The sequence below is a fragment of the Camelina sativa genome, chromosome 14, assembly GCF_030686135.1.
Source record: "Camelina sativa cultivar CO46 ecotype springtype chromosome 14, ASM3068613v1".
NCBI classification, from domain to species: domain Eukaryota; kingdom Viridiplantae; phylum Streptophyta; class Magnoliopsida; order Brassicales; family Brassicaceae; genus Camelina; species Camelina sativa.
In genome coordinates this window covers 29,331,322-29,344,992 of record NC_141893.1, presented here as the reverse complement: position 1 = coordinate 29,344,992, position 13,671 = coordinate 29,331,322, and the positions used below count along the sequence as shown (strand labels likewise).

At 35.4% G+C, this 13,671-nt stretch overlaps 1 non-coding gene across 1 annotated transcript; it reads right to left on the bottom strand.

Moving 5' to 3' along the window:
- Window positions 1-13,320: 13,320 nt before the first annotated feature.
- On the bottom strand, window positions 13,321-13,427 carry LOC147928770 (small nucleolar RNA R71). Its single transcript, XR_015581119.1, has one exon. It is a non-coding gene; the product is annotated as a small nucleolar RNA R71 (small nucleolar RNA).
- Between the last annotated feature and the right edge of the window lie 244 nt (window positions 13,428-13,671).

Below are 13,671 nucleotides of genomic sequence, written 5' to 3'. Positions count from 1 at the left end.
TCAACCTAAACATTTAAATGATTCCCAAATCTGAAATTTCAAAATAAAAAAATATAGAGAGCGCATAAACAGTCTTAAAAGTGTAGTTAAATCAGGTGTTAGTCGCAAAGTCTTCAGATATCAGCGGCCAGATAGTCGCAAATTGTGTCTCTAATTGGTAGCAAAAGAGTGACAAATTGAGATAGTCCTAATATAGTGGCAAATCAGTCGTAGTTTGAGATCAATTTAAGACTATCCTATATAGGTCAAAAAATAAAAATCTTGAGTTCTACACATTATGGTCAAAATTGTTTATATAAATCACTAAGTAGAACTCATAGTAGTAGTGTAAAGTACATGTTATAGTAAGATTTAGTAAAACATTGTCTTCATCACTTTGTTTTCAATATTTCCTTCATTGCAACACATTCTCATAATTAAAGAACATGTAACACTTAAGATAAATTTTGAACTTATGGATGTTTAGTTTATAGTCATTGAAATTTAATATTTTTCAAAAGTTATTATTGATAAGGTAGAGCAAAACAAAGCATAAACATCAACCTAAACATTTAAATGAATCTCAAATGTGAGATTTTAAAATAAAAAATAGAGAGAGCGCATAAACAGTCTTAAAAGTGTAGCTAAATCAGGTGTTAGTCGCAAAGTCTTCAGATATCAGCGGCCAGATAGTCGCAAATTGTGTCTCTAATTGGTAGCAAAAGAGTGACAAATTGAGATAGTCCTAATATAGTGGCAAATCAGTCGTAGTTTGAGATCAATTTAAGACTATCCTATATAGGTCAAAAAATAAAAATCTTGAGTTCTACACATTATGGTCAAAATTGTTTATATAAATCACTAAGTAGAACTCATAGTAGTAGTATAAAGTACATGTTATAGTAAGATTTAGTAAAACATTGTCTTCATCACTTAGTTTTCAATATTTTCTTCATTGCAGCACATTTTCATAAAGAACATATAACATTTAAGATAAATTTTGAACTTATGGATGTTTAGTTTATAGTTATTGAAATTTAATATTTTTAGAAAGTTATTATTGATAAGGTTGAGCAAAACAAAGGCATAAACATCAACCTAAACATTTAAATGATTCCCAAATCTGAAATTTCAAAATAAAAAAATATAGAGAGCGCATAAACAGTCTTAAAAGTGTAGTTAAATCAGGTGTTAGTCGCAAAGTCTTCAGATATCAGCGGCCAGATAGTCGCAAATTGTGTCTCTAATTGGTAGCAAAAGAGTGACAAATTGAGATAGTCCTAATATAGTGGCAAATCAGTCGTAGTTTGAGATCAATTTAAGACTATCCTATATAGGTCAAAAAATAAAAATCTTGAGTTCTACACATTATGGTCAAAATTGTTTATATAAATCACTAAGTAGAACTCATAGTAGTAGTGTAAAGTACATGTTATAGTAAGATTTAGTAAAACATTGTCTTCATCACTTTGTTTTCAATATTTCCTTCATTGCAACACATTCTCATAATTAAAGAACATGTAACACTTAAGATAAATTTTGAACTTATGGATGTTTAGTTTATAGTCATTGAAATTTAATATTTTTCAAAAGTTATTATTGATAAGGTAGAGCAAAACAAAGCATAAACATCAACCTAAACATTTAAATGAATCTCAAATGTGAGATTTTAAAATAAAAAATAGAGAGAGCGCATAAACAGTCTTAAAAGTGTAGCTAAATCAGGTGTTAGTCGCAAAGTCTTCAGATATCAGCGGCCAGATAGTCGCAAATTGTGTCTCTAATTGGTAGCAAAAGAGTGACAAATTGAGATAGTCCTAATATAGTGGCAAATCAGTCGTAGTTTGAGATCAATTTAAGACTATCCTATATAGGTCAAAAAATAAAAATCTTGAGTTCTACACATTATGGTCAAAATTGTTTATATAAATCACTAAGTAGAACTCATAGTAGTAGTATAAAGTACATGTTATAGTAAGATTTAGTAAAACATTGTCTTCATCACTTAGTTTTCAATATTTTCTTCATTGCAGCACATTCTCATAAAGAACATATAACATTTAAGATAAATTTTGAACTTATGGATGTTTAGTTTATAGTTATTGAAATTTAATATTTTTAGAAAGTTATTATTGATAAGGTTGAGCAAAACAAAGGCATAAACATCAACCTAAACATTTAAATGATTCCCAAATCTGAAATTTCAAAATAAAAAAATATAGAGAGCGCATAAACAGTCTTAAAAGTGTAGTTAAATCAGGTGTTAGTCGCAAAGTCTTCAGATATCAGCGGCCAGATAGTCGCAAATTGTGTCTCTAATTGGTAGCAAAAGAGTGACAAATTGAGATAGTCCTAATATAGTGGCAAATCAGTCGTAGTTTGAGATCAATTTAAGACTATCCTATATAGGTCAAAAAATAAAAATCTTGAGTTCTACACATTATGGTCAAAATTGTTTATATAAATCACTAAGTAGAACTCATAGTAGTAGTGTAAAGTACATGTTATAGTAAGATTTAGTAAAACATTGTCTTCATCACTTTGTTTTCAATATTTCCTTCATTGCAACACATTCTCATAATTAAAGAACATGTAACACTTAAGATAAATTTTGAACTTATGGATGTTTAGTTTATAGTCATTGAAATTTAATATTTTTCAAAAGTTATTATTGATAAGGTAGAGCAAAACAAAGCATAAACATCAACCTAAACATTTAAATGAATCTCAAATGTGAGATTTTAAAATAAAAAATAGAGAGAGCGCATAAACAGTCTTAAAAGTGTAGCTAAATCAGGTGTTAGTCGCAAAGTCTTCAGATATCAGCGGCCAGATAGTCGCAAATTGTGTCTCTAATTGGTAGCAAAAGAGTGACAAATTGAGATAGTCCTAATATAGTGGCAAATCAGTCGTAGTTTGAGATCAATTTAAGACTATCCTATATAGGTCAAAAAATAAAAATCTTGAGTTCTACACATTATGGTCAAAATTGTTTATATAAATCACTAAGTAGAACTCATAGTAGTAGTATAAAGTACATGTTATAGTAAGATTTAGTAAAACATTGTCTTCATCACTTAGTTTTCAATATTTTCTTCATTGCAGCACATTCTCATAAAGAACATATAACATTTAAGATAAATTTTGAACTTATGGATGTTTAGTTTATAGTTATTGAAATTTAATATTTTTAGAAAGTTATTATTGATAAGGTTGAGCAAAACAAAGGCATAAACATCAACCTAAACATTTAAATGATTCCCAAATCTGAAATTTCAAAATAAAAAAATATAGAGAGCGCATAAACAGTCTTAAAAGTGTAGTTAAATCAGGTGTTAGTCGCAAAGTCTTCAGATATCAGCGGCCAGATAGTCGCAAATTGTGTCTCTAATTGGTAGCAAAAGAGTGACAAATTGAGATAGTCCTAATATAGTGGCAAATCAGTCGTAGTTTGAGATCAATTTAAGGCTATCCTATATAGGTCAAAAAATAAAAATCTTGAGTTCTACACATTATGGTCAAAATTGTTTATATAAATCACTAAGTAGAACTCATAGCAGTAGTGTAAAGTACATGTTATAGTAAGATTTAGTAAAACATTGTCTTCATCACTTTGTTTTCAATATTTCCTTCATTGCAACACATTCTCATAATTAAAGAACATGTAACACTTAAGATAAATTTTGAACTTATGGATGTTTAGTTTATAGTCATTGAAATTTAATATTTTTCAAAAGTTATTATTGATAAGGTAGAGCAAAACAAAGCATAAACATCAACCTAAACATTTAAATGAATCTCAAATGTGAGATTTTAAAATAAAAAATAGAGAGAGCGTGTAAACAGTCTTAAAAGTGTAGTTAAATCAGGTGTTAGTCGCAAAGTCTTCAGATATCAGCGGCCAGATAGTCGCAAATTGTGTCTCTAATTGGTAGCAAAAGAGTGACAAATTGAGATAGTCCTAATATAGTGGCAAATCAGTCGCAGTTTGTGACCAATTTAAGACTACCATATATAGGTCACAAAATAAAAAGCTTGAATTCTACACATTATGATCAAAACTCTTTATATAAATCACTAAGTAGAACTCATAGTAGTAGTATAAAGTACATGTTATAGTAAGATTTAGTACAACATTGTCTTCATCACTTAGTTTTCAATATTTTCTTCATTGCAACAAATTCTCATAAAAAACATGTAACACTTAAGATAAATATTGAACTTATGGATGTTTAGTTTATAGTCATTGAAATTTAATATTTTTAGAAAGTTATTATTGATAAGGTAGAGCAAAACAAAGCATAAACATCAACCTAAACATTTAAATGAATCTCACATGTGAAATTTCAAAATAAAAAATAGAGAGAGCGCGTAAACAGTCTTAAAAGTTTAGTTAAATCAGGTGTTAGTCGCAAAGTCTTCAGATATCAGCGGCCAGATAGTCGCAAATTGTGTCTCTAATTGGTAGCAAAAGAGTGACAAATTGAGATAGTCCTAATATAGTGGCAAATCAGTCGCAGTTTGTGACCAATTTAAGACTACCATATATAGGTCACAAAATAAAAAGCTTGAATTCTACACATTATGATCAAAACTCTTTATATAAATCACTAAGTAGAACTCATAGTAGTAGTATAAAGTACATGTTATATTAAGATTTAGTAAAACATTGTCTTCATCACTTAGTTTTCAATATTTTCTTCATTGTAACACAATCCAATAAAATTACATTTAACACTTAAGATAAATTTTGAATTTATAGATGTTTAGTTTAATATTTTTAGAAAGTTATTATTGATAAGATAGAGCAAAACAAAGCATAAACATCAACCAAAACATTTAAATGAATCTCAAATGTAAAATTTCAATAAAAAATATAAAGAGCGCGTAAACAGTCTTAAAAGAGTAGCAAAATCAGGTGTTAGTCGCAAAGTCTTCAAATATCAGTCGCCAGATAGTCGCAAATTGTATCTCTAATTGGTAGCAAAAGAGTGACAACTTGAGATAGTCCTAATATAGTGTGAAATCAGTCGCAGTTTGAGACCAATTTATGACTATCATATATAGGTCACAAAATAAAAAGTTGAATTCTACACGTTATGATCAAAACTGTTTATATAAATCACTAAGTAGAACTCATAGTAGTAGAATAAAGTACATGTTATAGTAAGATTTAGTAAAACATTGACTTCATCACTTAGTTTTCAATAATTTATTTATTGCAACACATTCTCATAAAGAACATGTAACACTTAAGATAAATTTTGAACTTATGGATGTTTAGTTTATAGTCATTGAAATTTAATATTTTTAGAAAGTTATTATTGATAAGGTAGAGCAAAACAAAGCATAAACATCAACCTAAACATTTAAATGAATCTCAAATGTGAAATTTCAAAATAAAAATTAGAGAGAGCGCGTAAACAGTCTTAAAAGTGTAGTTAAATCAGGTGTTAGTCGCAAAGTCTTCAGATATCAGCGGCCAGATAGTCGCAAATTGTGTCTCTAATTGGTAGCAAAAGAGTGACAAATTGAGATAGTCCTAATATAGTGGCAAATCAGTCGCAGTTAGAGACCAATTTAAGACTATCCTATATAGGTCAAAAAATAAAAATCTTGAGTTCTACACATTATGGTCAAAATTGTTTATATAAATCACTAAGTAGAACTCATAGTAGTAGTGTAAAGTACATGTTATAGTAATTTTTAGTAAAACATTGTCTTCATCACTTAGTTTTCAATAATTTATTTATTGCAACACATTCTCATAATTAAAGAACATGTAACACTTAAGATAAATTTTGAACTTATGGATGTTTAGTTTATAGTCATTGAAATTTAATATTTTTAGAAAGTTATTATTGATAAGGTAGAGCAAAACAAAGCATAAACATCAACCTAAACATTTAAATGAATCTCACATGTGAAATTTCAAAATAAAAAATAGAGAGAGCGCGTAAACAGTCTTAAAAGTTTAGTTAAATCAGGTGTTAGTCGCAAAGTCTTCAGATATCAGCGACCAGATAGTCGCAAATTGTGTCTCTAATTGGTAGCAAAAGAGTCACAAATTGAGATAGTCCTAATATAGTGGCAAATCAGTCGCAGTTTGAGACCAATTTAAGACTATCCTATATAGGTCAAAAAATAAAAATGTTGAGTTCTACACATTATGGTCAAAATTGTTTATATAAATCACTAAGTAGAACTCATAGTAGTAGTGTAAAGTACATGTTATAGTAATATTTAGTAAAACATTGTCTTCATCACTTAGTTTTCAATATTTCCTTCATTGCAACACATTCTCATAAAAAACATGTAACACTTAAAGATAAATTTTGAACTTATGGATGTTTAGTTTATAGACATTGAAATTTAATATTTCTAGAAAGTTATTATTGATAAGGTAGAGCAAAGCAAAGCATAAACATCAACCTAAACATTTAAATGAATCTCAAATGTGAAATTTCAAAATAAAAATTAGAGAGAGCGTGTAAACAGTCTTAAAAGTGTAGTTAAATCAGGTGTTAGTCGCAAAGTCTTCAGATATCAGCGGCCAGATAGTCGCAAATTGTGTCTCTAATTGGTAGCAAAAGAGTGACAAATTGAGATAGTCCTAATATAGTAGCAAATCAGTCGCAGTTTATGATTAATTTAAGACTACCATATATAGGTCACAAAATAAAAAGCTTGAATTCTACACATTATGATCAAAACTCTTTATATAAATCACTAAGTAGAACTCATAGTAGTAGTGTAAAGTACATGTTATAGTAATATTTAGTAAAACATTGTTTTCATCACTTAGTTTTCAATATTTCCTTCATTGCAACACATTCTCATAAAAAACATGTAACACTTAAGATAAATTTTGAACTTATGGATGTTTAGTTTATAGACATTGAAATTTAATATTTCTAGAAAGTTATTATTGATAAGGTTGAGCAAAACAAAGGCATAAACATCAACCTAAACATTTAAATGAATCTCAAATGTGAAACTTCAAAATAAAAAATATAGAGAGCGCGTAAACAGTTTTAAAAGAGTAGCTAAATAATGTGTTAGTCGCAAAGGCTTCAGATATCAGTCGCAATATAGTCGCAAATTGTGTCTCTAATTGGTAGCAAAAGAGTGACAAATTGAGATAGTCCTAATATAGTGGCAAATCAGTCTCAGTTTGATACCAATTTAAGACTACCATATATAGGTCACAAAAAAAAACTTGAATTCTACACATTATAATCAAAACTGTTTATATAAATCACTAAGTAGAACTCATAGTTGTAGTATAAAATACATGTTATAGTAAGATTTAGTAAAACATTGTCTTCATCACTTAGTTTTCAATATTTTCTTCATTGCAACACATTCTCATAAAGAACATGTAATACTTAAGATAAATTTTGAACTTATGGATGTTTAGTTTATATTCATTGAAATTTAATATTTTTTTGAAAGTTATTATTGATAAGGTAGAGCAAAACAAATTGAAACGACCTGATCCGTTTTTTATTTTTTTTAATAATAATAAATAATAATAAATAATAAATAAATAACCCGTTGTCAAAAAAAAATAAAAAAAAAAAATAAATAAATAACCCAAAAAAAATATTTATTTAAATATGCATAAACTCAAGTCACCAAATAAGAAGCGAAAAATATCAATAATAATAAACCAATAATTAACTAGAATCATAGACTCAAAACTAGCAACTTAAACCATGATTCTAACACCAAAACATATTAACTAAGTCCCTAGAACATCCTCCTCTTCATTGCCATGATCCCACAGTCACACCTTGCCTCTACCTGCACCACAAACACAATGAGATGCGTGAGTATTACCAGAAATACCCATTGAGGCGATCCTCCCATCTACGAGCTATACACACAACCAAATCAAGAGTACAACTACAAATAAAATATAACAAACCAACCATTAAACAGAATAACCTATACCACTTTCACCACACTTACACATCAACACACAAAACAAGTCGTACAACCCAATCGCTTAGATAAGCTTATGGTCACGCACTCACCTTTTCGACCTGATTTTAACATATATGACAAGTTGGGACTCTCCTAACGTCTGCAACAGCCCAAAAATGCCCTACAACAACCACACAACCAAAAGTGATTTTATAGCAAAACTGGACAGAAACATCATAAAATAACAGTCTCAAAGACGAAATCCTAAAATAAAAACCAACCGTTAACTAACAAATCCCTCCGGTGAAAGGCTATTCCTAGACGTCACGAAGATTCTCACAAAATTTCAGCATGATCAGATCTCAGGTTAAATCGCAATCGATCCCGAAACACCCGCTGGTCTCAATCCGCGACTAATACGAAACATCCCACGAAACTGCCAATAACTCATTGAGTTTAAAACCACATCCTCTTCTTTAAATAGGAGAATGACTACGAAAGGCTTGGGGATAACTCTACCAAATTTCGTTACCTTTGAGTACAATTTGATATGTCGAAACCGTTTTCTCCCAAACCCTAACATTCTGCTCCTTTGCCTAACACACCAAAATCTAACGTCCCCTTTCTTAACACCTTTTCTCCACAAACAAGTTCTCTTTTTCATCTCTACAAAAACGACAACAACCCCCAAATGAGAGTAGAGAAGCGTGAGCTATAGAGAAATTTATGGTTCCTTGGTTTAATTTAATTAAATCAGTATTTATCTAAACCGATACTAAACCAATACTAAACCGATTCCACCAAATTTCTGATATAAAAATCCAAAATTCATATTTTTCAGGACACGGGCGTTACAGTTATGCCCCACCAACATAGATTCGTCCTCGAATCTCGAACACCCATCAGTCAAGGACTCCATGCAACCGTCTCCACGGTCCGCACTCCTCCGACCGATCTACGAAAGGTCACCTCTAGGCGATAGACTCACGTTCCAGGCATAATTTGCTCTCGACTTTTGGACTTTCCTTTATTTTTAGGTCTAAACCTTGAGTTTTTATTGGCTCCTCATCAGACTGAGGTCTGCATGCCATGACATTGGTTCCTCATCGGGTCTAAGCCCACATGCCATAATATATATAAGGAAGTCCAATACTCGTCTTTCGGGTTGCCACCCTACAGCGCGCCCCTGGATCGTCATCTGAAGTCGATATACCAATCACACTCCTAAGCCACAAAGTCTTAGAATTTGGCGGTACTTGGAGAACCGAAGTCCCCCAAGAGCTGTGAGCAAACAATTCTGAACACGTCTAAGTCTTATCCCTAACCAGGTTTCCTTCCCGTGGCTCACGTAAGACAACACAATGTCTTACCAACCACATATTCCCTCACTGGAATACCTCATGACCACACAAGGGTCATCCCACTGCCCCACGGGCCGCCACAAAGGCCAAACAATTGTCCTAAACAGGACCGCCACCAAGGCCAAACAAATGTCCTAAACAGGACCGCCACAAAGGCAAAACAAATGTCCTAAACAGGACCGCCACAAAGGCCATCTGTCCCGAAGGACCGTCATAAAGACCATCTGTCCCAAAGGCCCGTCACAAAGACCATCTGTCCCGAAAGACCGTCACAAAGACCATCTGTTCTGAAGGACCGTCACAAAGACCATTTGTCCCGAAGGACCGCCTGAACAAGCACTCTGGCTAAACAGGACCGCCACCAAGGCCAAACATATGTCGTAAACAGGTCCGCCACAAAGGCCAAACAAATGTCCTAAACAGGACCGCCACAAAGGCCATCTGTCCCGAAGGACCGTCACAAAGACCATCTGTCCCAAAGGACCGTCGCAAAGACCATCTGTCTCGGAGGACCGTCACAAAGACCATTTGTCCCGAAGACCATCACAAAGACCATCTGTCCCAAAGGATCGTCACAATGACCATATGTCCCGAAGGACCGTCACAAAAACCATCTGTCCCGAAAGACTGTCACAAAGACCATCTGTTCCGAAGGACCGTCACAAAGACCATTTGTCCCGAAGGACCGCCTGGACAGGCACTCTGGCTAAACAGCCCGCCACAAAGGCCACACAATTGGCTAAACAGCCCGCCAGAAAGGCTTTACAATTGGCTAAACAGCCCGCCACAAAGGCCTTGCAATGGCTAAACAGCCTGCCACAAAGGCCACACAATGACTAAAAAACCCGCCACAAAGGCCACACAATGTCTCAAAAGACCGCCACACATGGCGCAATGACTCAAAAGTCTGCCACAAAGGCCACACTAGCCCTTCCAAGGCTCACAACCACTAAAAATGGAAAATTCTAACTCCCATAAAGCTTTCCATTTTTTAGAACTTTCCACTTTTGGAATATTTCCTCTTTTAGAAACTTCTATTTCAGGAAACTTTCCCTCAACACCATCACAGTCCCAAAGGACTCTCATCAAAGAAATCTTCTTCTTCTGAAGTTTCTTAATCCTCCTCTCGAGAACCATTACTGGTCTCGCCTCCAATGTCATGTTAGGCTGAAGATCTTCAGGAATCTTAGCCAACAACTGATCACCCTCACGGAGACACTTCCTCAACATAGACACAGGGAAAACCTTATGGAATGCTCGCATAACCTCAGGTAACTCCAGTCTATATGCCACTGGTCCATTTCGCTCAATCACTCTGAATGGACCCATATACCTCGGACTCAACTTAGTCTCAATCAATGACCTGTTCGGACCCTGCAACATGGCCATCTTGAGGTACACTCTATCTCCAACCTGAAACTCAAGATCTCTCCTCCTCCTATCGGCATAACTCCTCTGCCGATCCTGAGCTTCTTTCTTGTTCAGCTTGAGAACACGAATCTTCTCTGAGCTCTCCTGAACAAAATATGCCCCGTAAATGCTCCTCTCCCCCACCTAAGTCCAGCATAACGGTGTACGGCACTACCTCCCATACAAAGCCTCATAAGAAGCCATGCCAATACTCGCCTGGTAACTGTTGTTGTAAGCAAACTTTACCAAGCTCAAATGATCTGCCCAATGGCCACCCCAATCAAGCAAACACATCCTCAGCAAATCCTCCAACGTCTGGATCGTCCTCTCTGACTGTTCATCTGTCTGAGGATGATAAGTTGTACTCATATGCACTTTAGTGCCCATCTCTGCCTAGAATGCCCTCCAGAACACCGAAGTGAACTTGGAATCCCTATCAGACACAATGCTCGCTGGCACCCCATGCAATTTGACTATCTCCTTCACATACTTCCTAGCCAAGACCGCTGCTCCATCAGTCTTCTTAATGGCCAGAAAATGTGCCGACTTAGTCAACTGGTCCACAATGACCCAAATCGCATCAAACGTCCTGGACACTGGTAAACCTACCATGAAGTCCATAGTAATCATATCCCACTTCCACTCTAGAATGGGTAGACTCTTCAGAAAACCACTTGGTACCTGATGCTCAGCCTTCACTAGCTGACACACAACACACCTCGCAACCCATCTAGCCACGTCCTTCTTCATACCGACCCAATGATACTACCTCTTGAGATCATAGTACATCTTAGTCGCTCCTGGATGAATAGAGGCCATACTCGCATGAGCCTCTCTCAGGATCTCCTGCCTCTACTCCTCATCCTTAGGTACACAAATCTGCCCATGCACCAAAATAGTACCATTAGTCAAAACCTGATGCTCTGACTCCACATCCCTTGAGGCATTCACCAGCCCCAAATCCTTCTCTTGAGCCAACTGCACTCTGCTCAACAGATCTGCTCTAACAGCTACAACCAAACCCAACGGCTCCTGAGAACCGCACACAAGCCCAATGCACTGATCTTTCCTACGAGAGACTCTATATCTTGCTCCTGAGCCGAAGCCGCCCGCTTCTGACTCAAAGCATCAGCAACCAAGTTAGCCTTACCATAGTGATAGGCTATCTCCAAATCATAATCCACCACCAGCTCCATCCATCGCCTTTGCCTCAAATTCAGCTCGGGCTGAGTGAATATATATACTTTAGGCCCTTATCATCTGTAAACACATGTACCTTTGCACCATAAGGGTAAAAACTACAACACCCATCTCCAAGTCATGAGTAGGATAGTTACCCTCATGCTTCCGCAACTGCGGCGAAGAATAGGCAATCACCTTCCCATGCTGCATCAACAAACACCCCAAACCAACTGTGGATGCATCTGTATAAATAAAATAGGGTTCTCCCTGCTCAGGCAAAGCCAAACTGGAGCGGTAGTCAACATCTCCTTCAGGCTTGCAAAGCCCTCCTTGCACTCCTGTGACCAAACGAAAGAAACATCCTTCCCTGTCAACTTAGTCATAGGACGTGCTTTGTTAGCAAAGCCATGCACAAACCTCCAGTAATATCCTGCCAAATCAAGGAAACTCCTGATCTCTGTGGCATTTTGCGGTCTAGGCCAATCCCTGATAGCCTGAATCATCTCTGGATCTACAGAAATTCCATCTGCAGAAACTATGTGACCCAGAAAACCCATCTCACACTACCAGAAACTGTACTTGCGCAACTTGACAGACAACTTCTGCTTCAGCAACTTCTCCAGCAACTTCTGTTTGATTGCATCATTCATTCATTCATAGGTTGAGATTGAAAAAATATATGTTTCAATTGGCGCTGTTGCCATTAGTGTGTTGATTTGTTTCATTTAGGATTTACATTGCTCCAAGATTAAGTTCTGTTACTAATTTTTCACCACTGTCACAGTTTTGGTTGGTTATTTTGAGTTTCAGGTACACCATTCGAGCATACACTCGATCGAGTGACCTTCAACACAATGATCGAGTACAAGTTAGTCAGTTAGCACACGACCACTCCACTCAACCAAGCACACGATCGAGTGCAAGTCCGAGCAGCTGGTCGAGTTAGTTGATGCAGACAAGACCAAAAGGAAATCAGAACCTGCAGAAGTACATAGATCACATCAATCGCCTACCAAGGGACTTGCGACAGCAGAAAACCAGGATCCTTCAAGAACAAGAGCAACAAGTACTGATGGATCCACCAATGCAGAGAACAAGACATATTGGAGCAGGAGATGCTCCTAACACTCACACTAAAAGGGCAGGAATAGTTCCATCTGCAGTAGTTAATAATAATTTTGAGATAAAGAGCGGGCTCATCACAATGATTAAATCTAACAAGTTCCATGGTCTGCCCATGGAAGATCCTTTAGACCACCTTGATGAGTTTGACAGGCTCTGTGGCCTAACCAAGATAAATGGAGTAAGTGAAGACAGTTTCAAACTCAGACTGTTTCCTTTTTCACGTGGAGACAAAGCTCACTTGTGGGAGAAGACATTACCAACTGGAGCCATCACAACATGGGATGGATGAAAGAAAGTCTTCCTAGTTAAGTTCTTCTCCAATGCAAGGACAGCAAGGTTAAAGAATGAAATTTTAGGATTTGCACAAAAGAACAATGAATCTTTCTGTGAAGCTTGGGAAAGGTTCAAGGGTTATCAAACTCAGTGTCCACACCATGGGTTCAGCAATGAGTCCCTGCTTAGCGCACTATACAGAGGAGTTCTACCAAAGATCAGAATGTTGTTGGACACTGCATCAAATGGGAATTTTCTAAACAAACATGTGGATGAAGGATGGGAACTGGTAGAAAATTTGGCCCAGTCAGATGGCAACTATAATGAAGACTATGATAGAACTGTCAGATTTGTGGATTCAACCCCAGATGAGAAATACAAGAAGGATATGAAGCTGATGAATGAGAAGTTA